The following is a 27,998-nucleotide window of genomic DNA, read 5'->3' on the forward strand; positions in this document are numbered from 1 at the left end:
CCCGATTCCCCTCAGGGCCTGCGTGTGGCAGCAGCCCCCGCGCGGGGGCGGGGGGCGGCGGGGCGGGCCAGAGCCCGCTATCCTGTGGCCCGGTGGGGTGGGGTTTGGGGTGGGAAGCCACGGGTCGGGGGGCCGGTGGGTGGTTTGGGTTTGGCTGCGTGCGCTCCGTGTGCTGTTGTGCGTCCTCTCTGCCCGGGTGGCCGGAAACTCGCCCTGTGCGGCGCGCCGGTGTGTCTCTCGGGAGCCCCGGCGGTGGCGAGGAGCCCGCCCGGCGTGAGGCCCGGGCCCGAGGCCCGGGTGTGCGGCGGAGAGGAAGTGCACGGTCGGCCGGGGGTCCGGGGGCCCAGGACAAGGTTTGCCGCCGTGGGCTGTCCCGCGCCGGGTGTACGCGACGTCCCGGAGTGCGGGGCGGCGGGTGCGGGGTGTGGGGGAGAGGAGACCCAGCGGCACTCAGGGATCCCGCCGCCCGCCCGGCCCGGTGTGGGGCCCAGGGCTGGGGCTCCGCTGCCGGCCAAACAGGAACGGAACGGCTGGGACGCTCTGCCGCTGCCGCCACCTGGCGGTGGTGTTGCAGCGGGGGAGAGGGGAGGACGCCCTGGGCGGGGGCAGCGGGCCGCGCCGGCGGGGGGGGCGGGGGAGTGCCAGGGGCCGAGGGCGAAAGTGGAGGCGGGCACAGAACGCCGGGGCCCTCCCACCCCCGACCCCTCGGCGGGCGGGACAAAAGAAGAGGCAAAAGCCTGCAGCACCTGGTATTCCCAGGCGGTCTCCCATCCAAGTACAAACCGGGCCCCCGACCCTGCTTAGCTTCCGAGATCAGACGAGATCGGGGACGTTCAGGGTGCTATGGCCCTAGACGGCGGCGGCTGTCCCCGGACGCCTCAAGAGGCCGAGCTGCCACGCGGCCCTCCCGGCCCAGCGCCCCACACCCGACCCCGCGCCCTCCTGCTGCCCAGTAGCCTTCAGAGCCTCGCTCTCTAGCTGCTACATACACACCAAACACTCAACACTTTGCCACAAACACATACACCATGACAACAAAAATCAAACACTCAATAGCACATCTATTCAAAGCACGGAGGACACAAACGGGAGGGCAATGTGTGACTTGTGAGATTCTACAGACGTCAGGAGCCCACATGAAGGCTCAGGGAAATATTCCAAAGGAGTGTGACGTGGCTCAGAGCTCCTTGGACATGAGCAGACTGGCTTCGGCGGACGGCAGCTCTTACGTTTTCACAGTGGAGCAGCCGGAACAGTAGAAAGTTCCTTCCTCGCCTTTCCTACTTCATGCAGTAGGAACCAGTCCACGGTTCTATGGTGCATGGCTACGATTATTCTGTGGGATCCTGCAAAGAAGAAATGCTGTTGGTGTCTTTGGGGACTGGGAATTTGGGTGTGAGAGGAAGAGGTGAAAATCGATCAAGTCATGTAAAAAAAACTCTCGGTTCTCAGTTTGAACTTGGATTATCAGTGGAAACTCAATGTGTTTTCCTGTAATTTTTTTTTTCTTTTCTTCCTTTATTTATTTATTTATTTATTTATTTATTTATTTATTTATTTATTTTATTTTTAGTTTTTCCACGGAAAGTGCCGAGACATAGGTGCGAACTCAACAGTAGTGCATTTCAGCAGCATCTAGATCGTGGTCTCTGCCAACCATCGTTATTAAACGGTCCTAAGACTTACTGGAGACATAGGCTGACTTGAAGTCTGGGGCGGGAAACGGACGCTTCTTGTACTGGGAAGCGTGGATGCTATGATATCCAACAGGACGAGGGTCACGTCAAAAGACACAGGAACCAGAATGAGTAGACTCCCGTTTGCCAAACACAGGACGGTTTGATCGCCAGTAAGTATAATAATTGCAAGATATTGAAACACATTAGATACGTTTAAATCCCGCGATGAACCCCTCACAATGCGAAAGTAACTCGGGTCACGGCGTACAGCGGTAGGAAACAAAGGGAAATGGTGACAACCGGGGCTGCCCCCGACTAGTCCGCGATGTATGGACACTCTTTCAAAAGACATCTCAACCCCTCACAAGGTAGGTACTGTATTTGGACTGGATCCAAAGAAACTGAAATGAGCGTGTGTGTCTCAGGGAAACGCAAACATTGAGTACTTGCTGTTATCTCTAATACGGTGAAATTTTTAGATGGAATAATGTGGCTGTGAGTACACTGAAAAAATGGAAGAAAGCCTCTACCCTTTGATAAGAAACATATTGACTTTTTGTCGATGGAGGGATATTATTAAGGGGATCATGAACTTAAGGGTAGGAGGGATATAAGGAAACAAGATCTGGCCAGGGGTTGGTGATTTTCTTGAGTCAGGGGAGTGAGAAAATATTCTACTATTCTGTCCGATTTTTGTTTCTATTTCAAATTTTCCCATCATGAAAAGTTTCCAAAGATACCATGAACAGGATCAAAAACAAGCTGCAAACAGGACAAGGTATCTGTAGCCCCATATAATTGGCAAAATATTACTGTTACAAGAATATCTACGTTTTATATGCTTAATACGCCTTTGGCCCTGTGTCCTCATTATTAGTCAAGGAAATACGGAATAAAAAATGAAGCCAGATATAGTTTCCAACTCACCAGATTGAGGAAACTTAAGAAACTGATCACTCTGTTGGCTTTGAGAAAACTCTTGCACTCACCCTGCTGATATGGGAGGCGAAATTATAGAACCATTTGGAAAACAATGCAGCATAAATGGATATGAATAAACACTGGCATAATTCAGGAGCAAGCATATTCTCTGAGTAGCACGTACCAGAGAGAAGATAGGGCACATGTGACCAGGAAGCATCTAGGGTAATCCTCACGGGAGCCCCTTGTACACGGACCTAGTCAAAGATCGCATAAAGATACTTCGACTGATTCGTGCAGTGCCATTCTCTAGCAGCGCTGATGAACTGCAGCTTCCTGTGTAAGCAAGGAGTATTCTCCAAACAGAAGGTTTCCCCTGGCACACAAGTTACCCAGAAGGAATCCAGAATCGTTCCACATGTATTCTATAAACTGTGAATTTAACAAACTACCTCAATGAGATAGTCCTATAATAGAGAGCAAAACTTTCAAAGGAAAAGCCAGGAAAAGGATGACAGTCGAGATGGGATTTGTTTGGGAGAAGCGTTTCTGTGTTCCACGCCTTGAGAAAAAGATACCCAGACGGCTTCCGACATATGCATCAACTCCCATTTTTATAAGGTGAGTGGTGGGGTTTTGGTACGGTTAATTCGATTTAATATAATAATCATACTGATAATCATGATCATTAATATCATTCTCTTAACATACCCCTTTCCCAAATTAAAAGAAAAAGAGAAAGAAGCAGATAGTAAGTTTCTAGTTATACACCCTGTTTAAATTGGATTATTTATTAATTTGGGGGAAATGATTAGTTTGGGGACTCTGTGTCCGTCTATCGAGGGACTACGGGATAGCCTCTCCATGGATTTGAGCCATCATGTACGTTTTTACTAAGTTTTTCCATCGAAGTTGGCACCTTTGCCCCGTAGTGCCGCGTAGATTTTCTGTGACTTTGAGTGTTATCCTTTTGAAAGATTGCATTCATTAGTGTGTATTGGCGAGGGAAATAAGAAACATCGAAACTATCGATGGAATGTTGATTTCACCTAGAGCTATCTTGCTGGACTCCCCTAGGATTTCTACAGGTCTCCCGTGCATAGGGGAAAACATTCTATTTTGAGAACCGTAGGAGGTGAGGAAAATGAAGAAAGGTGATTTTCCTTTCCCACATATTATTAGTGTTTTCCCTTGTTGTAGTACATTTTTGGAGCGTCTCTTGCAGGATCGAACGGAAGGATTTCCTATCAACACCTGGTCTTGCTCGTGACTTTCCAAAGAATGTTTCTACTTCTTAAGCCTTCAGAATATTTTCTAAAGATTTAGACGTTTGAAAAGTGTCTCTAGATGTCTTCCGCCATCTGGATTCTTGAATTATGTTACCGTGAACGAATAGCCAACTGTTTAGATTCTCTTCTTCTGCATATGTGGATAGGGTCCAATTTTTCCTTTCCTAGGGGTGGTAACGTGGTCATCTCCTTGGACAACTTTAGACTGTGTCCTGAATTCAGAGCCGGTCGGTCAGAAGTTCCGGAGGCCCGGACCTGCGGCAGGTGTGTGAGGGGCGACAGCCTCGGGGACTGAGCCTCCACATCTCCAATCTGACCCTCTCTCCAGGGCCACGGGGCAGGGTCCGGGCCGGCCGGGGGCGGGAGCCGGGGCGGGCGCGGAGGGCGAAGGCCCCCCCCTCCCCTTCCCAGCCCAGGGGGGCGGGACAGAAAAAGAGGCAGAGCAAAAAGCCTACGGCACCCGGGATTCCCAGGCGGGTCCTCCCATCCAAGTACTAACCGGGCCCGACCCTGCTTAGCTTCCGAGATCAGACGAGATCGGGCGCGTTCAGGGTGGTCTGGCCGTAGACGACGGTGGCCGCCCCCCGGACGCCTCAAGAGGCCGAGCTGCTGGGACGCGTCCCTTCCCCTGCGCCGTCGGGTCCCTCCCGCCGCCCTGGCCCATCGCTAGCCCACCTGCCAGTATCGGGGTGGGGTTGGGGGGCCAGGCGGGGCCTGACGGGTTTCGCGCGCGCACCCCCCCACCCCCCACCCAAACCACGGGCGCACCACCGTCCCACACCCCGAGGAGCAGACCCACGGGCACGCGCGCAGGGACAGGCTTCCACGCGTTGGGGGCGGAGGGCCAGAGCCGGAGAGTGCGGGAGACAGGGCCCTCCGCCGGCCCACGGAGAGGGCACGGTGGGGAGGGGCTTTGGGGCGGGGCCGGCACGAGGAGGCAGGGCCGCCGCCTGCGCCCCGGTCCTTCACCCGGAGGTCCTGAAGACCTGCAGTGTCCCCCCCACCCCGCCACCCACGCCCGTCTGGGGAGGACCGTTCTGCCCCGATTCCCCTCAGGGCTTGCGTGTGGCAGCAGCCCCCGCGCGGGGGCGGGGGGCGGCGGGGCCGGCCAGAGCCCGCTATCCTGTGGCCCGGTGGGGGTGGGGGTTTGGGGTGGGAAGCCACGGGTCGGGGGGCCGGTGGGTGGTTTGGGTTTGGCTGCGTGCGCTCCGTGTGCTGTTGTGCGTCCTCTCTGCCCGGGTGGCCGGAAACTCGCCCTTGCGGCGCGCCGGTGTGTCTCTCGGGAGCCCGGCGGTGGCGAGGAGCCCGCCCGGCGTGAGGCCCGGGCCGAGGCCCGGGTGTGCGGCGGAGAGGAAGTGCACGGTCGGCCGGGGGTCCGGGGGCCCAGGACAAGGTTTGCCGCCGTGGGCTGTCCCGCGCCGGGTGTACGCGACGTCCCGGAGTGCGGGGCGGGGGGTGCGGGGTGTGGGGGAGAGGAGACCCAGCGGCACTCAGGGATCCCGCCGCCCCGCCCGGCCCCGGTGTGGGGCCCTGGGCTGGGGCTCCGCTGCCGGTGCCGAACAGGAACGGAACGGCTGGGACGCTCTGCCGCTGCCGCCACCTGGCGGTGGTGTTGCAGCGGGGGAGAGGGGAGGACGCCCTGGGCGGGGGCAGCGGGCCGCGCCGGCGGGGGGGCGGGGGAGTGCCAGGGGCCGAGGGCGAAAGTGGAGGCGGGCACAGAACGCCGGGGCGCCCCCACCCCCGTCCCTCGGCGGGCGGGACAAAAGAAGAGGCAAAAGCCTGCAGCACCTGGTATTCCCAGGCGGTCTCCCATCCAAGTACTAACCGGGCCCCCGACCCTGCTTAGCTTCCCAGATCAGACGAGATCGGGCACGTTCAGGGTGCTATGGCCCTAGACGGCGGCGGCTGTCCCCCGGACGCCTCAAGAGGCCGAGCTGCTACGCGGCCCTCCCGGCCCAGCGCCCCCCACCCGACCCCCGCGCCCTCCTGCTGCCCAGTAGCCTTCAGAGCCTCGCTCTCTAGCTGCTACATACACACCAAACACTCAACACTTTGCCACAAAACACATACACCAATGACAACAAAAATCAAACACTCAATAGCACATCTATTCAAAGCACGGAGGACACAAACGGGAGGGCAATGTGTGACTTGTGAGATTCTACAGACGTCAGGAGCCCACATGAAGGCTCAGGGAAATATTCCAAAGGAGTGTGGACGTGGCTCAGAGCTCCTTGGACATGAGCAGACTGGCTTCGGCGGACGGCAGCTCTTACATTTCACAGTGGAGCAGCCGGAAAAGTATGAAAGTTCCTTCCTCGCCTTTCCTACTTCATGCAGTGGGAACCAGTCCACGGTTCTATGGTGCATGGCTACGATTATTCTGTGGGATCCTGCAAAGAAGAAATGCTGTTGGTGTCTTTGGGGACTGGGAATTTGGGTGTGAGAGGAAGAGGTGAAATCGATCAAGTCATGTAAAAAAAAACTCTCAGTTCTCCGTTTGAACTTGGATTATCAGTGGAAACTCAATGTGTTTTCCTGTAATTTTTTTTTCTTTTCTTCCTTTATTTATTTATTTATTTATTTATTTATTTATTTATTTATTTATTTATTTTTAGTTTTCCACGGAAAGTGCCGAGACATAGGTGCGAACTCAACAGTAGTGCATTTCAGCAGCATCTAGATCGTGGTCTCCGCCAACCATCGTATTAAACGGTCCTAAAGACTTACTGGAGACATAGGCTGACTTGAAGTCTGGGGGCGGGAAACGGACGCTTCTTGTACTGGGAAGCGTGGATGCTATGATATCCAACAGGACGAGGGTCACGTCAAAAGACACAGGAACCAGAATGAGTAGGACTCCCGTTTGCCAAACACAGGACGGTTTGATCGCCAGTAAGTATAATAATTGCAAGATATTGAAACACATTAGATACGTTTAAATCCGCGATGAAACCCCTCACAATGCGAAAGTAACTCGGGTCACTGCGGACAGCGGTAGGAAACAAAGGGAAATGGTGACAACCGGGGCTGCCCCCGACTAGTCGCGATGTATGGACACTCTTTCAAAAGACATCTCAACCCCTCACAAGGTAGGTACTGTATTTGGACTGGATCCTAAAGAACTGAAATGAGACTGTGTGTCTCAGGGAAACGCAAACATTGAGTACTTGCTGTTATCTCTAATACGGTGAATTTTTTAGATGGATAATGTGGCTGTGAGTACACTGAAAAATGGAAGAAAGCCTCTACCTTTGATAGAAACATATTGACTTTTTATCGATGGAGGGATATTATTAAGGGGATCATGAACTTAAGGTAGGAGGGGTATAAAGGAAACAAGATCTGGCCAGGGGTTGGTGATTTCTTGAGTCAGGGGAGTGAGAAAATATTCTACTATTCTGTCCGATTTTGTTTCTATTTCAAATTTCCCCATCATGAAAAGTTTCCAAAGATACCATGAACAGGATCAAAAACAAGCTGCAAACAGGACAAGGTATCTGTAGCCCATATAATTGGCAAAATGTTACTGTTATAGAATATCTACGTTTTATATGCTTAATGCGCCTTTGGCCCTGTGTCCTCATTATTAGTCAAGGAAATACGGAATAAAAAATGAAGCCAGATATAGTTTCCAACTCACCAGATTGAGGAAACTTAAGAAACTGATCACTGTGTTGGCTTTGAGGAAAACTCTTGCACTCACCCTGCTGATATGGGAGGCGAAATTATAGAACCATTTGGAAAACAATGCAGCATAAATGGATATGAATAAACACTGGCATAATTCAGGAGCAAGCATATTCTCTGAGTAGCACGTACCAGAGAGAAGATAGGGCACATGTGACCAGGAAGCATCTAGGGTAATCCTCACGGGAGCCCCTTGTACACGGACCTAGTCAAAGATCGCATAAAGATACTTCGACTGATTCGTGCAGTGCCATTCTCTAGCAGCGCTGATGAACTGCAGCTTCCCTGTGTAAGCAAGGAGTATTCTCCAAACAGAAGGTTTCCCCTGGCACACAAGTTACCCAGAAGGAATCCAGAATCGTTCCACATGTATTCTATAAACTGTGAAATTAACAAACTACCTCAATGAGATAGTCCTATAACAGAGAGCAAAAACTTTCAAAGGAAAAGCCAGGAAAAGGATGACAGTCGAGATGGGATTTGTTTGGGAGAAGCGTTTCTGTGGTTCCACGCCTTGAGAAAAAAGATACCCAGCGGCTTCCGACATATGCATCAACTCCCATTTTTATAAGGTGAGTGGTGGGGTTTTGGTACGGTTAATTCGATTTAATATAATAATCATACTGATAATCATGATCATTATTATCATTCTTTAACATACCCCTTTCCCAAATTAAAAGAAAAAGAGAAAGAAGCAGATAGTAAGTTTCTAGTTATACACCCTGCTTAAATTGGATTATTTATTAATTTGGGGGAAATGATTAGTTTGGGGACTCTGTGTCCGTCTATCGAGGACTACGGGATAGCCTCTCCATGGATTTGAGCCATCATGTACGTTTTTACTAAGTTTTCCATCGAAGTTGGCACCTTTGCCCCGTAGGTGCCGCGTAGATTTTCCTGTGACTTTGAGTGTTATCCTTTTGAAAGATTGCATTCATTAGTGTGTATTGGCGAGGAAATAAGAAACATCGAAACTATCGATGGAATGTTGATTTCACCTAGGAGCTATCTTGCTGGACTCCCCTAGGATTTCTACAGGTCTCCCCGTGCATAGGGGAAACATTCTATTTTGAGAACCGTAGGAGGTGAGGAAAATGAAGAAAGGTGATTTTCCTTTCCCACATATTATTAGTGTTTTCCCTTGTTGTAGTACATTTTTGGAGCGTCTCTTGCAGGATCGAACGGAAGGATTTCCTATCAACAACACCCTGGTCTTGCTCGTGACTTTCCAAAGAATGGATTTAGACGTTTGAAAAGTGTCTCTAGATGTCTTCGCATCTGGATTCTTGAATTATGTTACCGTGAACGAATAGCCAACTGTTTAGATTCTCTTCTTCTGCATATGTGGATAGGGTCCAATTTTTCCTTTCCTAGGGTGGTAACGTGGTCATCTCCTTGGACAACTTTAGACTGTGTCCTGAATTCAGAGCCGGTCGGTCAGAAGTTCCGGAGGCCCGGACCTGCGGCAGGTGTGTGAGGGGCGACAGCCTCGGGGACTGAGCCTCCACATCTCCAATCTGACCCTCTCTCCAGGGGCCACGGGGCAGGGTCCGGGCCGGCCGGGGGCGGGAGCCGGGGCGGGCGCGGAGGGCGAAGGCCCCCCCCTCCCCTTCCCAGCCCAGGGGGGCGGGACAGAAAAAGAGGCAGAGCAAAAAGCCTACGGCACCCGGGATTCCCAGGCGGTCTCCCATCCAAGTACTAACCGGGCCCGACCCTGCTTAGCTTCCGAGATCAGACGAGATCGGGCGCGTTCAGGGTGGTCTGGCCGTAGACGACGGTGGCCGCCCCCCGGACGCCTCAAGAGGCCGAGCTGCTGGGACGCGTCCCTCCCTGCGCCGTCGGGTCCCTCCCGCCGCCCTGGCCCATCGCTAGCCCACCTGCCAGTATCGGGGTGGGGTTGGGGGGCCAGGCGGGGCCTGACGGGTTTCGCGCGCGCACCCCCCCACCCCCACCCAAACCACGGGCGCACCACCGTCCCACACCCCGAGGAGCAGACCCACGGGCACGCGCGCAGGGACAGGCTTCCACGCGTGGGGGCGGAGGGCCAGAGCCGGAGAGTGCGGGAGACAGGGCCCTCCGCCGGCCCACGCGAGGGCACGGTGGGGAGGGGCTTTGGGGCGGGGCCGGCACGAGGAGGCAGGGCCGCGCCTGCCGCCGGTCCTTCACCCGGAGGTCCTGAAGACCTGCAGTGTCCCCCCCCACCCCGCCACCCCACCCCCGTCTGGGGAGGACCCTTCTGCCCCGATTCCCCTCAGGGCCTGCGTGTGGCAGCAGCCCCCGCGCGGGGGCGGGGGGCGGCGGGGCGGGCCAGAGCCCGCTATCCTGTGGCCCGGTGGGGTGGGGTTTGGGGTGGGAAGCCACGGGTCGGGGGGCCGGTGGGTGGTTTGGGTTTGGCTGCGTGCGCTCCGTGTGCTGTTGTGCGTCCTCTCTGCCCGGGTGGCCGGAAACTCGCCCTGTGCGGCGCGCCAGTGTGTCTCTCGGGAGCCCCGGCGGTGGCGAGGAGCCCGCCCGGCGTGAGGCCCGGGCCCGAGGCCCGGGTGTGCGGCGGAGAGGAAGTGCACGGTCGGCCGGGGGTCCGGGGGCCCAGGACAAGGTTTGCCGCCGTGGGCTGTCCCGCGCCGGGTGTACGCGACGTCCCGGAGTGCGGGGCGGGGGGTGCGGGGTGTGGGGGAGAGGAGACCCAGCGGCACTCAGGGATCCCGCCGCCCGCCCGGCCCGGTGTGGGGCCCAGGGCTGGGGCTCCGCTGCCGGCCGAACAGGAACGGAACGGCTGGGACGCTCTGCCGCTGCCGCCACCTGGCGGTGGTGTTGCAGCGGGGGAGAGGGGAGGACGCCCCTGGGCGGGGGCAGCGGGCCGCCCGCCGAGGGGACGGGGGTGGGGGCGCCCCGGCGTTCTGTGCCCGCCTCGGGCACAGAACGCCGGGGCGCCCCCACCCCCGTCCCCTCGGCGGGCGGGACAAAAGAAGAGGCAAAAGCCTGCAGCACCTGGTATTCCCAGGCGGTCTCCCATCCAAGTACTAACCGGGCCCCCGACCCTGCTTAGCTTCCCAGATCAGACGAGATCGGGCACGTTCAGGGTGCTATGGCCCTAGACGGCGGCGGCTGTCCCCGGACGCCTCAAGAGGCCGAGCTGCTACGCGGCCCTCCCGGCCCAGCGCCCCCCACCCGACCCCGCGCCCTCCTGCTGCCCAGTAGCCTTCAGAGCCTCGCTCTCTAGCTGCTACATACACACCAAACACTCAACACTTTGCCACAAACACATACACCAATGACAACAAAAATCAAACACTCAATAGCACATCTATTCAAAGCACGGAGGACACAAACGGGAGGGCAATGTGTGACTTGTGAGATTCTACAGACGTCAGGAGCCCACATGAAGGCTCAGGGAAATATTCCAAAGGAGTGTGACGTGGCTCAGAGCTCCTTGGACATGAGCAGACTGGCTTCGGCGGACGGCAGCTCTTACATTTTCACAGTGGAGCAGCCGGAAAAGTAGAAAGTTCCTTCCTCGCCTTTCCTACTTCATGCAGTGGGAACCAGTCCACGGTTCTATGGTGCATGGCTACGATTATTCTGTGGGATCCTGCAAAGAAGAAATGCTGTTGGTGTCTTTGGGGACTGGGAATTTGGGTGTGAGAGGAAGAGGTGAAATCGATCAAGTCATGTAAAAAAAAACTCTCAGTTCTCCGTTTGAACTTGGATTATCAGTGGAAACTCAATGTGTTTTCCTGTAATTTTTTTTTCTTTTCTTCCTTTATTTATGTATTTATTTATTTATTTATTTATTTTTTTATTTTTAGTTTTTCCACGGAAAGTGCCGAGACATAGGTGCGAACTCAACAGTAGTGCATTTCAGCAGCATCTAGATCGTGGTCTCCGCCAACCATCGTTATTAAACGGTCCTAAGACTTACTGGAGACATAGGCTGACTTGAAGTCTGGGGCGGGAAACGGACGCTTCTTGTACTGGGAAGCGTGGATGCTATGATATCCAACAGGACGAGGGTCACGTCAAAAGACACAGGAACCAGAATGAGTAGACTCCCGTTTGCCAAACACAGGACGGTTTGATCGCCAGTAAGTATAATAATTGCAAGATATTGAAACACATTAGATACGTTTAAATCCGCGATGAAACCCCTCACAATGCGAAAATAACTCGGGTCACTGCGGACAGCGGTAGGAAACAAAGGGAAATGGTGACAACCGGGGCTGCCCCCGACTAGTCGCGATGTATGGACACTCTTTCAAAAGACATCTCAACCCCTCACAAGGTAGGTACTGTATTTGGACTGGATCCAAAGAAACTGAAATGAGCGTGTGTGTCTCAGGGAAACGCAAACATTGAGTACTTGCTGTTTTCTCTAATACGGTGAAATTTTTAGATGGAATAATGTGGCTGTGAGTACACTGAAAAATGGAAGAAAGCCTCTACCTTTGATAGAAACATATTGACTTTTTATCGATGGAGGGATATTATTAAGGGGATCATGAACTTAAGGTAGGAGGGGTATAAAGGAAACAAGATCTGGCCAGGGGTTGGTGATTTCTTGAGTCAGGGGAGTGAGAAAATATTCTACTATTCTGTCCGATTTTGTTTCTATTTCAAATTTCCCATCATGAAAAGTTTCCAAAGATACCATGAACAGGATCAAAAACAAGCTGCAAACAGGACAAGGTATCTGTAGCCCATATAATTGGCAAAATGTTACTGTTACAGAATATCTACGTTTTATATGCTTAATGCGCCTTTGGCCCTGTGTCCTCATTATTAGTCAAGGAAATACGGAATAAAAAATGAAGCCAGATATAGTTTCCAACTCACCGGATTGAGGAAACTTAAGAAACTGATCACTGTGTTGGCTTTGAGGAAAACTCTTGCACTCACCCTGCTGATATGGGAGGCGAAATTATAGAACCATTTGGAAAACAATGCAGCATAAATGGATATGAATAAACACTGGCATAATTCAGGAGCAAGCATATTCTCTGAGTAGCACGTACCAGAGAGAATATAGGGCACATGTGACCAGGAAGCATCTAGGGTAATCCTCACGGGAGCCCCTTGTACACGGACCTAGTCAAAGATCGCATAAAGATACTTCGACTGATTCGTGCAGTGCCATTCTCTAGCAGCGCTGATGAACTGCAGCTTCCTGTGTAAGCAAGGAGTATTCTCCAAACAGAAGGTTTCCCCTGGCACACAAGTTACCCAGAAGGAATCCAGAATCGTTCCACATGTATTCTATAAACTGTGAAATTAACAAACTACCTCAATGAGATAGTCCTATAACAGAGAGCAAAAACTTTCAAAGGAAAAGCCAGGAAAAGGATGACAGTCGAGATGGGATTTGTTTGGGAGAAGCGTTTCTGTGGTTCCACGCCTTGAGAAAAAGATACACAGCGGCTTCCGACATATGCATCAACTCCCATTTTTATAAGGTGAGTGGTGGGGTTTTGGTACGGTTAATTCGATTTAATATAATAATCATACTGATAATCATGATCATTATTATCATTCTTTAACATACCCCTTTCCCAAATTAAAAGAAAAAGAGAAAGAAGCAGATAGTAAGTTTCTAGTTATACACCCTGCTTAAATTGGATTATTTATTAATTTGGGGGAAATGATTAGTTTGGGGACTCTGTGTCCGTCTATCGAGGACTACGGGATAGCCTCTCCATGGATTTGAGCCATCATGTACGTTTTTACTAAGTTTTCCATCGAAGTTGGCACCTTTGCCCCGTAGGTGCCGCGTAGATTTTCTGTGACTTTGAGTGTTATCCTTTTGAAAGATTGCATTCATTAGTGTGTATTGGCGAGGAAATAAGAAACATCGAAACTATCGATGGAATGTTGATTTCACCTAGAGCTATCTTGCTGGACTCCCCTAGGATTTCTACAGGTCTCCCGTGCATAGGGGAAAACATTCTATTTTGAGAACCGTAGGAGGTGAGGAAAATGAAGAAAGGTGATTTTCCTTTCCCACATATTATTAGTGTTTTCCCTTGTTGTAGTACATTTTTGGAGCGTCTCTTGCAGGATCGAACGGAAGGATTTCCTATCAACACCCTGGTCTTGCTCGTGACTTTCCAAAGAATGTTTCTACTTCTTAAGCCTTCAGAATATTTTCTAAAGATTTAGACGTTTGAAAAGTGTCTCTAGATGTCTTCGCATCTGGATTCTTGAATTATGTTACCGTGAACGAATAGCCAACTGTTTAGATTCTCTTCTTCTGCATATGTGGATAGGGTCCAATTTTTCCTTTCCTAGGGTGGTAACGTGGTCATCTCCTTGGACAACTTTAGACTGTGTCCTGAATTCAGAGCCGGTCGGTCAGAAGTTCCGGAGGCCCGGACCTGCGGCAGGTGTGTGAGGGGCGACAGCCTCGGGGACTGAGCCTCCACATCTCCAATCTGACCCTCTCTCCAGGGGCCACGGGGCAGGGTCCGGGCCGGCCGGGGGCGGGAGCCGGGGCGGGCGCGGAGGGCGAAGGCCCCCCCCTCCCCTTCCCAGCCCAGGGGGGCGGGACAGAAAAAGAGGCAGAGCAAAAAGCCTACGGCACCCGGGATTCCCAGGCGGTCTCCCATCCAAGTACTAACCGGGCCCGACCCTGCTTAGCTTCCGAGATCAGACGAGATCGGGCGCGTTCAGGGTGGTCTGGCCGTAGACGACGGTGGCCGCCCCCCGGACGCCTCAAGAGGCCGAGCTGCTGGGACGCGTCCCTCCCTGCGCCGTCGGGTCCCTCCCGCCGCCCTGGCCCATCGCTAGCCCACCTGCCAGTATCGGGGTGGGGTTGGGGGGCCAGGCGGGGCCTGACGGGTTTCGCGCGCGCACCCCCCCACCCCCACCCAAACCACGGGCGCACCACCGTCCCACACCCCGAGGAGCAGACCCACGGGCACGCGCGCAGGGACAGGCTTCCACGCGTGGGGGCGGAGGGCCAGAGCCGGAGAGTGCGGGAGACAGGGCCCTCCGCCGGCCCACGCGAGGGCACGGTGGGGAGGGGCTTTGGGGCGGGGCCGGCACGAGGAGGCAGGGCCGCGCCTGCCGCCGGTCCTTCACCCGGAGGTCCTGAAGACCTGCAGTGTCCCCCCCACCCCGCCACCCCACCCCCGTCTGGGGAGGACCCTTCTGCCCCGATTCCCCTCAGGGCCTGCGTGTGGCAGCAGCCCCCGCGCGGGGGCGGGGGGCGGCGGGGCGGGCCAGAGCCCGCTATCCTGTGGCCCGGTGGGGTGGGGTTTGGGGTGGGAAGCCACGGGTCGGGGGGCCGGTGGGTGGTTTGGGTTTGGCTGCGTGCGCTCCGTGTGCTGTTGTGCGTCCTCTCTGCCCGGGTGGCCGGAAACTCGCCCTGTGCGGCGCGCCAGTGTGTCTCTCGGGAGCCCCGGCGGTGGCGAGGAGCCCGCCCGGCGTGAGGCCCGGGCCCGAGGCCCGGGTGTGCGGCGGAGAGGAAGTGCACGGTCGGCCGGGGGTCCGGGGGCCCAGGACAAGGTTTGCCGCCGTGGGCTGTCCCGCGCCGGGTGTACGCGACGTCCCGGAGTGCGGGGCGGGGGGTGCGGGGTGTGGGGGAGAGGAGACCCAGCGGCACTCAGGGATCCCGCCGCCCGCCCGGCCCGGTGTGGGGCCCAGGGCTGGGGCTCCGCTGCCGGCCGAACAGGAACGGAACGGCTGGGACGCTCTGCCGCTGCCGCCACCTGGCGGTGGTGTTGCAGCGGGGGAGAGGGGAGGACGCCCTGGGCGGGGGCAGCGGGCCGCGCCGGCGGGGGGGGCGGGGGAGTGCCAGGGGCCGAGGGCGAAAGTGGAGGCGGGCACAGAACGCCGGGGCCCTCCCACCCCCGACCCCTCGGCGGGCGGGACAAAAGAAGAGGCAAAAGCCTGCAGCACCTGGTATTCCCAGGCGGTCTCCCATCCAAGTACTAACCGGGCCCCCGACCCTGCTTAGCTTCCAAGATCAGACGAGATCGGGCACGTTCAGGGTGCTATGGCCCTAGACGGCGGCGGCTGTCCCCGGACGCCTCAAGAGGCCGAGCTGCTACGCGGCCCTCCCGGCCCAGCGCCCCCCACCCGACCCCGCGCCCTCCTGCTGCCCAGTAGCCTTCAGAGCCTCGCTCTCTAGCTGCTACATACACACCAAACACTCAACACTTTGCCACAAACACATACACCAATGACAACAAAAATCAAACACTCAATAGCACATCTATTCAAAGCACGGAGGACACAAACGGGAGGGCAATGTGTGACTTGTGAGATTCTACAGACGTCAGGAGCCCACATGAAGGCTCAGGGAAATATTCCAAAGGAGTGTGACGTGGCTCAGAGCTCCTTGGACATGAGCAGACTGGCTTCGGCGGACGGCAGCTCTTACATTTTCACAGTGGAGCAGCCGGAAAAGTAGAAAGTTCCTTCCTCGCCTTTCCTACTTCATGCAGTGGGAACCAGTCCACGGTTCTATGGTGCATGGCTACGATTATTCTGTGGGATCCTGCAAAGAAGAAATGCTGTTGGTGTCTTTGGGGACTGGGAATTTGGGTGTGAGAGGAAGAGGTGAAATCGATCAAGTCATGTAAAAAAAAACTCTCAGTTCTCCGTTTGAACTTGGATTATCAGTGGAAACTCAATGTGTTTTCCTGTAATTTTTTTTTCTTTTCTTCCTTTATTTATGTATTTATTTATTTATTTATTTTTTTTTTTATTTTTAGTTTTTCCACGGAAAGTGCCGAGACATAGGTGCGAACTCAACAGTAGTGCATTTCAGCAGCATCTAGATCGTGGTCTCCGCCAACCATCGTTATTAAACGGTCCTAAGACTTACTGGAGACATAGGCTGACTTGAAGTCTGGGGCGGGAAACGGACGCTTCTTGTACTGGGAAGCGTGGATGCTATGATATCCAACAGGACGAGGGTCACGTCAAAAGACACAGGAACCAGAATGAGTAGACTCCCGTTTGCCAAACACAGGACGGTTTGATCGCCAGTAAGTATAATAATTGCAAGATATTGAAACACATTAGATACGTTTAAATCCGCGATGAAACCCCTCACAATGCGAAAATAACTCGGGTCACTGCGGACAGCGGTAGGAAACAAAGGGAAATGGTGACAACCGGGGCTGCCCCCGACTAGTCGCGATGTATGGACACTCTTTCAAAAGACATCTCAACCCCTCACAAGGTAGGTACTGTATTTGGACTGGATCCAAAGAAACTGAAATGAGCGTGTGTGTCTCAGGGAAACGCAAACATTGAGTACTTGCTGTTTTCTCTAATACGGTGAAATTTTTAGATGGAATAATGTGGCTGTGAGTACACTGAAAAATGGAAGAAAGCCTCTACCTTTGATAGAAACATATTGACTTTTTATCGATGGAGGGATATTATTAAGGGGATCATGAACTTAAGGTAGGAGGGGTATAAAGGAAACAAGATCTGGCCAGGGGTTGGTGATTTCTTGAGTCAGGGGAGTGAGAAAATATTCTACTATTCTGTCCGATTTTGTTTCTATTTCAAATTTCCCATCATGAAAAGTTTCCAAAGATACCATGAACAGGATCAAAAACAAGCTGCAAACAGGACAAGGTATCTGTAGCCCATATAATTGGCAAAATGTTACTGTTACAGAATATCTACGTTTTATATGCTTAATGCGCCTTTGGCCCTGTGTCCTCATTATTAGTCAAGGAAATACGGAATAAAAAATGAAGCCAGATATAGTTTCCAACTCACCGGATTGAGGAAACTTAAGAAACTGATCACTGTGTTGGCTTTGAGGAAAACTCTTGCACTCACCCTGCTGATATGGGAGGCGAAATTATAGAACCATTTGGAAAACAATGCAGCATAAATGGATATGAATAAACACTGGCATAATTCAGGAGCAAGCATATTCTCTGAGTAGCACGTACCAGAGAGAATATAGGGCACATGTGACCAGGAAGCATCTAGGGTAATCCTCACGGGAGCCCCTTGTACACGGACCTAGTCAAAGATCGCATAAAGATACTTCGACTGATTCGTGCAGTGCCATTCTCTAGCAGCGCTGATGAACTGCAGCTTCCTGTGTAAGCAAGGAGTATTCTCCAAACAGAAGGTTTCCCCTGGCACACAAGTTACCCAGAAGGAATCCAGAATCGTTCCACATGTATTCTATAAACTGTGAAATTAACAAACTACCTCAATGAGATAGTCCTATAACAGAGAGCAAAAACTTTCAAAGGAAAAGCCAGGAAAAGGATGACAGTCGAGATGGGATTTGTTTGGGAGAAGCGTTTCTGTGGTTCCACGCCTTGAGAAAAAGATACACAGCGGCTTCCGACATATGCATCAACTCCCATTTTTATAAGGTGAGTGGTGGGGTTTTGGTACGGTTAATTCGATTTAATATAATAATCATACTGATAATCATGATCATTATTATCATTCTTTAACATACCCCTTTCCCAAATTAAAAGAAAAAGAGAAAGAAGCAGATAGTAAGTTTCTAGTTATACACCCTGCTTAAATTGGATTATTTATTAATTTGGGGGAAATGATTAGTTTGGGGACTCTGTGTCCGTCTATCGAGGACTACGGGATAGCCTCTCCATGGATTTGAGCCATCATGTACGTTTTTACTAAGTTTTCCATCGAAGTTGGCACCTTTGCCCCGTAGGTGCCGCGTAGATTTTCTGTGACTTTGAGTGTTATCCTTTTGAAAGATTGCATTCATTAGTGTGTATTGGCGAGGAAATAAGAAACATCGAAACTATCGATGGAATGTTGATTTCACCTAGAGCTATCTTGCTGGACTCCCCTAGGATTTCTACAGGTCTCCCGTGCATAGGGGAAAACATTCTATTTTGAGAACCGTAGGAGGTGAGGAAAATGAAGAAAGGTGATTTTCCTTTCCCACATATTATTAGTGTTTTCCCTTGTTGTAGTACATTTTTGGAGCGTCTCTTGCAGGATCGAACGGAAGGATTTCCTATCAACACCCTGGTCTTGCTCGTGACTTTCCAAAGAATGTTTCTACTTCTTAAGCCTTCAGAATATTTTCTAAAGATTTAGACGTTTGAAAAGTGTCTCTAGATGTCTTCGCATCTGGATTCTTGAATTATGTTACCGTGAACGAATAGCCAACTGTTTAGATTCTCTTCTTCTGCATATGTGGATAGGGTCCAATTTTTCCTTTCCTAGGGTGGTAACGTGGTCATCTCCTTGGACAACTTTAGACTGTGTCCTGAATTCAGAGCCGGTCGGTCAGAAGTTCCGGAGGCCCGGACCTGCGGCAGGTGTGTGAGGGGCGACAGCCTCGGGGACTGAGCCTCCACATCTCCAATCTGACCCTCTCTCCAGGGGCCACGGGGCAGGGTCCGGGCCGGCCGGGGGCGGGAGCCGGGGCGGGCGCGGAGGGCGAAGGCCCCCCCCTCCCCTTCCCAGCCCAGGGGGGCGGGACAGAAAAAGAGGCAGAGCAAAAAGCCTACGGCACCCGGGATTCCCAGGCGGTCTCCCATCCAAGTACTAACCGGGCCCGACCCTGCTTAGCTTCCGAGATCAGACGAGATCGGGCGCGTTCAGGGTGGTCTGGCCGTAGACGACGGTGGCCGCCCCCCGGACGCCTCAAGAGGCCGAGCTGCTGGGACGCGTCCCTCCCTGCGCCGTCGGGTCCCTCCCGCCGCCCTGGCCCATCGCTAGCCCACCTGCCAGTATCGGGGTGGGGTTGGGGGGCCAGGCGGGGCCTGACGGGTTTCGCGCGCGCACCCCCCCCACCCCCACCCAAACCACGGGCGCACCACCGTCCCACACCCCGAGGAGCAGACCCACGGGCACGCGCGCAGGGACAGGCTTCCACGCGTGGGGGCAGAGGGCCAGAGCCGGAGAGTGCGGGAGACAGGGCCCTCCGCCGGCCCACGCGAGGGCACGGTGGGGAGGGGCTTTGGGGCGGGGCCGGCACGAGGAGGCAGGGCCGCGCCTGCCGCCGGTCCTTCACCCGGAGGTCCTGAAGACCTGCAGTGTCCCCCCCACCCCGCCACCCCACCCCCGTCTGGGGAGGACCGTTCTGCCCCGATTCCCCTCAGGGCCTGCGTGTGGCAGCAGCCCCCGCGCGGGGGCGGGGGGCGGCGGGGCGGGCCAGAGCCCGCTATCCTGTGGCCCGGTGGGGTGGGGTTTGGGGTGGGAAGCCACGGGTCGGGGGGCCGGTGGGTGGTTTGGGTTTGGCTGCGTGCGCTCCGTGTGCTGTTGTGCGTCCTCTCTGCCCGGGTGGCCGGAAACTCGCCCTGTGCGGCGCGCCAGTGTGTCTCTCGGGAGCCCCGGCGGTGGCGAGGAGCCCGCCCGGCGTGAGGCCCGGGCCCGAGGCCCGGGTGTGCGGCGGAGAGGAAGTGCACGGTCGGCCGGGGGTCCGGGGGCCCAGGACAAGGTTTGCCGCCGTGGGCTGTCCCGCGCCGGGTGTACGCGACGTCCCGGAGTGCGGGGCGGGGGGTGCGGGGTGTGGGGGAGAGGAGACCCAGCGGCACTCAGGGATCCCGCCGCCCGCCCGGCCCGGTGTGGGGCCCAGGGCTGGGGCTCCGCTGCCGGCCGAACAGGAACGGAACGGCTGGGACGCTCTGCCGCTGCCGCCACCTGGCGGTGGTGTTGCAGCGGGGGAGAGGGGAGGACGCCCTGGGCGGGGGCAGCGGGCCGCGCCGGCGGGGGGGGCGGGGGAGTGCCAGGGGCCGAGGGCGAAAGTGGAGGCGGGCACAGAACGCCGGGGCCCTCCCACCCCCGACCCCTCGGCGGGCGGGACAAAAGAAGAGGCAAAAGCCTGCAGCACCTGGTATTCCCAGGCGGTCTCCCATCCAAGTACTAACCGGGCCCCCGACCCTGCTTAGCTTCCAAGATCAGACGAGATCGGGCACGTTCAGGGTGCTATGGCCCTAGACGGCGGCGGCTGTCCCCGGACGCCTCAAGAGGCCGAGCTGCTACGCGGCCCTCCCGGCCCAGCGCCCCCCACCCGACCCCGCGCCCTCCTGCTGCCCAGTAGCCTTCAGAGCCTCGCTCTCTAGCTGCTACATACACACCAAACACTCAACACTTTGCCACAAACACATACACCAATGACAACAAAAATCAAACACTCAATAGCACATCTATTCAAAGCACGGAGGACACAAACGGGAGGGCAATGTGTGACTTGTGAGATTCTACAGACGTCAGGAGCCCACATGAAGGCTCAGGGAAATATTCCAAAGGAGTGTGACGTGGCTCAGAGCTCCTTGGACATGAGCAGACTGGCTTCGGCGGACGGCAGCTCTTACATTTTCACAGTGGAGCAGCCGGAAAAGTAGAAAGTTCCTTCCTCGCCTTTCCTACTTCATGCAGTGGGAACCAGTCCACGGTTCTATGGTGCATGGCTACGATTATTCTGTGGGATCCTGCAAAGAAGAAATGCTGTTGGTGTCTTTGGGGACTGGGAATTTGGGTGTGAGAGGAAGAGGTGAAATCGATCAAGTCATGTAAAAAAAAACTCTCAGTTCTCCGTTTGAACTTGGATTATCAGTGGAAACTCAATGTGTTTTCCTGTAATTTTTTTTTCTTTTCTTCCTTTATTTATGTATTTATTTATTTTTTTATTTTTAGTTTTTCCACGGAAAGTGCCGAGACATAGGTGCGAACTCAACAGTAGTGCATTTCAGCAGCATCTAGATCGTGGTCTCCGCCAACCATCGTTATTAAACGGTCCTAAGACTTACTGGAGACATAGGCTGACTTGAAGTCTGGGGCGGGAAACGGACGCTTCTTGTACTGGGAAGCGTGGATGCTATGATATCCAACAGGACGAGGGTCACGTCAAAAGACACAGGAACCAGAATGAGTAGACTCCCGTTTGCCAAACACAGGACGGTTTGATCGCCAGTAAGTATAATAATTGCAAGATATTGAAACACATTAGATACGTTTAAATCCGCGATGAAACCCCTCACAATGCGAAAATAACTCGGGTCACTGCGGACAGCGGTAGGAAACAAAGGGAAATGGTGACAACCGGGGCTGCCCCCGACTAGTCGCGATGTATGGACACTCTTTCAAAAGACATCTCAACCCCTCACAAGGTAGGTACTGTATTTGGACTGGATCCAAAGAAACTGAAATGAGCGTGTGTGTCTCAGGGAAACGCAAACATTGAGTACTTGCTGTTTTCTCTAATACGGTGAAATTTTTAGATGGAATAATGTGGCTGTGAGTACACTGAAAAATGGAAGAAAGCCTCTACCTTTGATAGAAACATATTGACTTTTTATCGATGGAGGGATATTATTAAGGGGATCATGAACTTAAGGTAGGAGGGGTATAAAGGAAACAAGATCTGGCCAGGGGTTGGTGATTTCTTGAGTCAGGGGAGTGAGAAAATATTCTACTATTCTGTCCGATTTTGTTTCTATTTCAAATTTCCCATCATGAAAAGTTTCCAAAGATACCATGAACAGGATCAAAAACAAGCTGCAAACAGGACAAGGTATCTGTAGCCCATATAATTGGCAAAATGTTACTGTTACAGAATATCTACGTTTTATATGCTTAATGCGCCTTTGGCCCTGTGTCCTCATTATTAGTCAAGGAAATACGGAATAAAAAATGAAGCCAGATATAGTTTCCAACTCACCGGATTGAGGAAACTTAAGAAACTGATCACTGTGTTGGCTTTGAGGAAAACTCTTGCACTCACCCTGCTGATATGGGAGGCGAAATTATAGAACCATTTGGAAAACAATGCAGCATAAATGGATATGAATAAACACTGGCATAATTCAGGAGCAAGCATATTCTCTGAGTAGCACGTACCAGAGAGAATATAGGGCACATGTGACCAGGAAGCATCTAGGGTAATCCTCACGGGAGCCCCTTGTACACGGACCTAGTCAAAGATCGCATAAAGATACTTCGACTGATTCGTGCAGTGCCATTCTCTAGCAGCGCTGATGAACTGCAGCTTCCTGTGTAAGCAAGGAGTATTCTCCAAACAGAAGGTTTCCCCTGGCACACAAGTTACCCAGAAGGAATCCAGAATCGTTCCACATGTATTCTATAAACTGTGAAATTAACAAACTACCTCAATGAGATAGTCCTATAACAGAGAGCAAAAACTTTCAAAGGAAAAGCCAGGAAAAGGATGACAGTCGAGATGGGATTTGTTTGGGAGAAGCGTTTCTGTGGTTCCACGCCTTGAGAAAAAGATACACAGCGGCTTCCGACATATGCATCAACTCCCATTTTTATAAGGTGAGTGGTGGGGTTTTGGTACGGTTAATTCGATTTAATATAATAATCATACTGATAATCATGATCATTATTATCATTCTTTAACATACCCCTTTCCCAAATTAAAAGAAAAAGAGAAAGAAGCAGATAGTAAGTTTCTAGTTATACACCCTGCTTAAATTGGATTATTTATTAATTTGGGGGAAATGATTAGTTTGGGGACTCTGTGTCCGTCTATCGAGGACTACGGGATAGCCTCTCCATGGATTTGAGCCATCATGTACGTTTTTACTAAGTTTTCCATCGAAGTTGGCACCTTTGCCCCGTAGGTGCCGCGTAGATTTTCTGTGACTTTGAGTGTTATCCTTTTGAAAGATTGCATTCATTAGTGTGTATTGGCGAGGAAATAAGAAACATCGAAACTATCGATGGAATGTTGATTTCACCTAGAGCTATCTTGCTGGACTCCCCTAGGATTTCTACAGGTCTCCCGTGCATAGGGGAAAACATTCTATTTTGAGAACCGTAGGAGGTGAGGAAAATGAAGAAAGGTGATTTTCCTTTCCCACATATTATTAGTGTTTTCCCTTGTTGTAGTACATTTTTGGAGCGTCTCTTGCAGGATCGAACGGAAGGATTTCCTATCAACACCCTGGTCTTGCTCGTGACTTTCCAAAGAATGTTTCTACTTCTTAAGCCTTCAGAATATTTTCTAAAGATTTAGACGTTTGAAAAGTGTCTCTAGATGTCTTCGCATCTGGATTCTTGAATTATGTTACCGTGAACGAATAGCCAACTGTTTAGATTCTCTTCTTCTGCATATGTGGATAGGGTCCAATTTTTCCTTTCCTAGGGTGGTAACGTGGTCATCTCCTTGGACAACTTTAGACTGTGTCCTGAATTCAGAGCCGGTCGGTCAGAAGTTCCGGAGGCCCGGACCTGCGGCAGGTGTGTGAGGGGCGACAGCCTCGGGGACTGAGCCTCCACATCTCCAATCTGACCCTCTCTCCAGGGGCCACGGGGCAGGGTCCGGGCCGGCCGGGGGCGGGAGCCGGGGCGGGCGCGGAGGGCGAAGGCCCCCCCCTCCCCTTCCCAGCCCAGGGGGGCGGGACAGAAAAAGAGGCAGAGCAAAAAGCCTACGGCACCCGGGATTCCCAGGCGGTCTCCCATCCAAGTACTAACCGGGCCCGACCCTGCTTAGCTTCCGAGATCAGACGAGATCGGGCGCGTTCAGGGTGGTCTGGCCGTAGACGACGGTGGCCGCCCCCCGGACGCCTCAAGAGGCCGAGCTGCTGGGACGCGTCCCTCCCTGCGCCGTCGGGTCCCTCCCGCCGCCCTGGCCCATCGCTAGCCCACCTGCCAGTATCGGGGTGGGGTTGGGGGGCCAGGCGGGGCCTGACGGGTTTCGCGCGCGCACCCCCCCACCCCCACCCAAACCACGGGCGCACCACCGTCCCACACCCCGAGGAGCAGACCCACGGGCACGCGCGCAGGGACAGGCTTCCACGCGTGGGGGCGGAGGGCCAGAGCCGGAGAGTGCGGGAGACAGGGCCCTCCGCCGGCCCACGCGAGGGCACGGTGGGGAGGGGCTTTGGGGCGGGGCCGGCACGAGGAGGCAGGGCCGCGCCTGCCGCCGGTCCTTCACCCGGAGGTCCTGAAGACCTGCAGTGTCCCCCCCACCCCGCCACCCCACCCCCGTCTGGGGAGGACCCTTCTGCCCCGATTCCCCTCAGGGCCTGCGTGTGGCAGCAGCCCCCGCGCGGGGGCGGGGGGCGGCGGGGCGGGCCAGAGCCCGCTATCCTGTGGCCCGGTGGGGTGGGGTTTGGGGTGGGAAGCCACGGGTCGGGGGGCCGGTGGGTGGTTTGGGTTTGGCTGCGTGCGCTCCGTGTGCTGTTGTGCGTCCTCTCTGCCCGGGTGGCCGGAAACTCGCCCTGTGCGGCGCGCCAGTGTGTCTCTCGGGAGCCCCGGCGGTGGCGAGGAGCCCGCCCGGCGTGAGGCCCGGGCCCGAGGCCCGGGTGTGCGGCGGAGAGGAAGTGCACGGTCGGCCGGGGGTCCGGGGGCCCAGGACAAGGTTTGCCGCCGTGGGCTGTCCCGCGCCGGGTGTACGCGACGTCCCGGAGTGCGGGGCGGGGGGTGCGGGGTGTGGGGGAGAGGAGACCCAGCGGCACTCAGGGATCCCGCCGCCCGCCCGGCCCGGTGTGGGGCCCAGGGCTGGGGCTCCGCTGCCGGCCGAACAGGAACGGAACGGCTGGGACGCTCTGCCGCTGCCGCCACCTGGCGGTGGTGTTGCAGCGGGGGAGAGGGGAGGACGCCCTGGGCGGGGGCAGCGGGCCGCGCCGGCGGGGGGGCGGGGGAGTGCCAGGGGCCGAGGGCGAAAGTGGAGGCGGGCACAGAACGCCGGGGCGCCCCCACCCCCGTCCCCTCGGCGGGCGGGACAAAAGAAGAGGCAAAAGCCTGCAGCACCTGGTATTCCCAGGCGGTCTCCCATCCAAGTACTAACCGGGCCCCCGACCCTGCTTAGCTTCCCAGATCAGACGAGATCGGGCACGTTCAGGGTGCTATGGCCCTAGACGGCGGCGGCTGTCCCCGGACGCCTCAAGAGGCCGAGCTGCTACGCGGCCCTCCCGGCCCAGCGCCCCCCACCCGACCCCGCGCCCTCCTGCTGCCCAGTAGCCTTCAGAGCCTCGCTCTCTAGCTGCTACATACACACCAAACACTCAACACTTTGCCACAAACACATACACCAATGACAACAAAAATCAAACACTCAATAGCACATCTATTCAAAGCACGGAGGACACAAACGGGAGGGCAATGTGTGACTTGTGAGATTCTACAGACGTCAGGAGCCCACATGAAGGCTCAGGGAAATATTCCAAAGGAGTGTGACGTGGCTCAGAGCTCCTTGGACATGAGCAGACTGGCTTCGGCGGACGGCAGCTCTTACATTTTCACAGTGGAGCAGCCGGAAAAGTAGAAAGTTCCTTCCTCGCCTTTCCTACTTCATGCAGTGGGAACCAGTCCACGGTTCTATGGTGCATGGCTACGATTATTCTGTGGGATCCTGCAAAGAAGAAATGCTGTTGGTGTCTTTGGGGACTGGGAATTTGGGTGTGAGAGGAAGAGGTGAAATCGATCAAGTCATGTAAAAAAAAACTCTCAGTTCTCCGTTTGAACTTGGATTATCAGTGGAAACTCAATGTGTTTTCCTGTAATTTTTTTTTCTTTTCTTCCTTTATTTATGTATTTATTTATTTTTTTATTTTTAGTTTTTCCACGGAAAGTGCCGAGACATAGGTGCGAACTCAACAGTAGTGCATTTCAGCAGCATCTAGATCGTGGTCTCCGCCAACCATCGTTATTAAACGGTCCTAAGACTTACTGGAGACATAGGCTGACTTGAAGTCTGGGGCGGGAAACGGACGCTTCTTGTACTGGGAAGCGTGGATGCTATGATATCCAACAGGACGAGGGTCACGTCAAAAGACACAGGAACCAGAATGAGTAGACTCCCGTTTGCCAAACACAGGACGGTTTGATCGCCAGTAAGTATAATAATTGCAAGATATTGAAACACATTAGATACGTTTAAATCCGCGATGAAACCCCTCACAATGCGAAAATAACTCGGGTCACTGCGGACAGCGGTAGGAAACAAAGGGAAATGGTGACAACCGGGGCTGCCCCCGACTAGTCGCGATGTATGGACACTCTTTCAAAAGACATCTCAACCCCTCACAAGGTAGGTACTGTATTTGGACTGGATCCAAAGAAACTGAAATGAGCGTGTGTGTCTCAGGGAAACGCAAACATTGAGTACTTGCTGTTTTCTCTAATACGGTGAAATTTTTAGATGGAATAATGTGGCTGTGAGTACACTGAAAAATGGAAGAAAGCCTCTACCTTTGATAGAAACATATTGACTTTTTATCGATGGAGGGATATTATTAAGGGGATCATGAACTTAAGGTAGGAGGGGTATAAAGGAAACAAGATCTGGCCAGGGGTTGGTGATTTCTTGAGTCAGGGGAGTGAGAAAATATTCTACTATTCTGTCCGATTTTGTTTCTATTTCAAATTTCCCATCATGAAAAGTTTCCAAAGATACCATGAACAGGATCAAAAACAAGCTGCAAACAGGACAAGGTATCTGTAGCCCATATAATTGGCAAAATGTTACTGTTACAGAATATCTACGTTTTATATGCTTAATGCGCCTTTGGCCCTGTGTCCTCATTATTAGTCAAGGAAATACGGAATAAAAAATGAAGCCAGATATAGTTTCCAACTCACCGGATTGAGGAAACTTAAGAAACTGATCACTGTGTTGGCTTTGAGGAAAACTCTTGCACTCACCCTGCTGATATGGGAGGCGAAATTATAGAACCATTTGGAAAACAATGCAGCATAAATGGATATGAATAAACACTGGCATAATTCAGGAGCAAGCATATTCTCTGAGTAGCACGTACCAGAGAGAATATAGGGCACATGTGACCAGGAAGCATCTAGGGTAATCCTCACGGGAGCCCCTTGTACACGGACCTAGTCAAAGATCGCATAAAGATACTTCGACTGATTCGTGCAGTGCCATTCTCTAGCAGCGCTGATGAACTGCAGCTTCCTGTGTAAGCAAGGAGTATTCTCCAAACAGAAGGTTTCCCCTGGCACACAAGTTACCCAGAAGGAATCCAGAATCGTTCCACATGTATTCTATAAACTGTGAAATTAACAAACTACCTCAATGAGATAGTCCTATAACAGAGAGCAAAAACTTTCAAAGGAAAAGCCAGGAAAAGGATGACAGTCGAGATGGGATTTGTTTGGGAGAAGCGTTTCTGTGGTTCCACGCCTTGAGAAAAAGATACACAGCGGCTTCCGACATATGCATCAACTCCCATTTTTATAAGGTGAGTGGTGGGGTTTTGGTACGGTTAATTCGATTTAATATAATAATCATACTGATAATCATGATCATTATTATCATTCTTTAACATACCCCTTTCCCAAATTAAAAGAAAAAGAGAAAGAAGCAGATAGTAAGTTTCTAGTTATACACCCTGCTTAAATTGGATTATTTATTAATTTGGGGGAAATGATTAGTTTGGGGACTCTGTGTCCGTCTATCGAGGACTACGGGATAGCCTCTCCATGGATTTGAGCCATCATGTACGTTTTTACTAAGTTTTCCATCGAAGTTGGC

The 27,998-nt window shown here is 53.4% G+C and overlaps 5 non-coding genes and 6 pseudogenes across 5 annotated transcripts; all 11 read right to left on the reverse strand.

Annotated features, from left to right (window-relative positions):
• Positions 1 to 734: 734 nt before the first annotated feature.
• Positions 735 to 855, reverse strand: LOC123627837 (annotated as a pseudogene).
• Positions 856 to 4,337: 3,482 nt separating this feature from the next.
• Positions 4,338 to 4,458, reverse strand: LOC123627948. The gene has a single exon (XR_006731556.1). It is a non-coding gene; the product is annotated as a 5S ribosomal RNA (ribosomal RNA).
• Positions 4,459 to 5,665: 1,207 nt separating this feature from the next.
• Positions 5,666 to 5,786, reverse strand: LOC123627894 (annotated as a pseudogene).
• A 3,447-nt stretch (positions 5,787 to 9,233) lies between these two features.
• On the reverse strand, positions 9,234 to 9,352 carry LOC123627818. The gene has a single exon (XR_006731510.1). It is a non-coding gene; the product is annotated as a 5S ribosomal RNA (ribosomal RNA).
• A 1,200-nt stretch (positions 9,353 to 10,552) lies between these two features.
• LOC123627895 lies at positions 10,553 to 10,673 on the reverse strand (annotated as a pseudogene).
• Positions 10,674 to 14,135: 3,462 nt separating this feature from the next.
• On the reverse strand, positions 14,136 to 14,254 carry LOC123627830. Its single transcript, XR_006731511.1, has one exon. It is a non-coding gene; the product is annotated as a 5S ribosomal RNA (ribosomal RNA).
• Positions 14,255 to 15,454: 1,200 nt separating this feature from the next.
• Positions 15,455 to 15,575, reverse strand: LOC123627832 (annotated as a pseudogene).
• A 3,462-nt stretch (positions 15,576 to 19,037) lies between these two features.
• LOC123627842 lies at positions 19,038 to 19,156 on the reverse strand. The gene has a single exon (XR_006731512.1). It is a non-coding gene; the product is annotated as a 5S ribosomal RNA (ribosomal RNA).
• A 1,201-nt stretch (positions 19,157 to 20,357) lies between these two features.
• LOC123627833 lies at positions 20,358 to 20,478 on the reverse strand (annotated as a pseudogene).
• A 3,450-nt stretch (positions 20,479 to 23,928) lies between these two features.
• Positions 23,929 to 24,047, reverse strand: LOC123627853. Its single transcript, XR_006731513.1, has one exon. It is a non-coding gene; the product is annotated as a 5S ribosomal RNA (ribosomal RNA).
• A 1,199-nt stretch (positions 24,048 to 25,246) lies between these two features.
• Positions 25,247 to 25,367, reverse strand: LOC123627896 (annotated as a pseudogene).
• Between the last annotated feature and the right edge of the window lie 2,631 nt (positions 25,368 to 27,998).

The sequence above is a fragment of the Lemur catta genome, chromosome 27 (genome assembly GCF_020740605.2).
Source record: "Lemur catta isolate mLemCat1 chromosome 27, mLemCat1.pri, whole genome shotgun sequence".
Lineage (NCBI taxonomy): Eukaryota > Metazoa > Chordata > Mammalia > Primates > Lemuridae > Lemur > Lemur catta.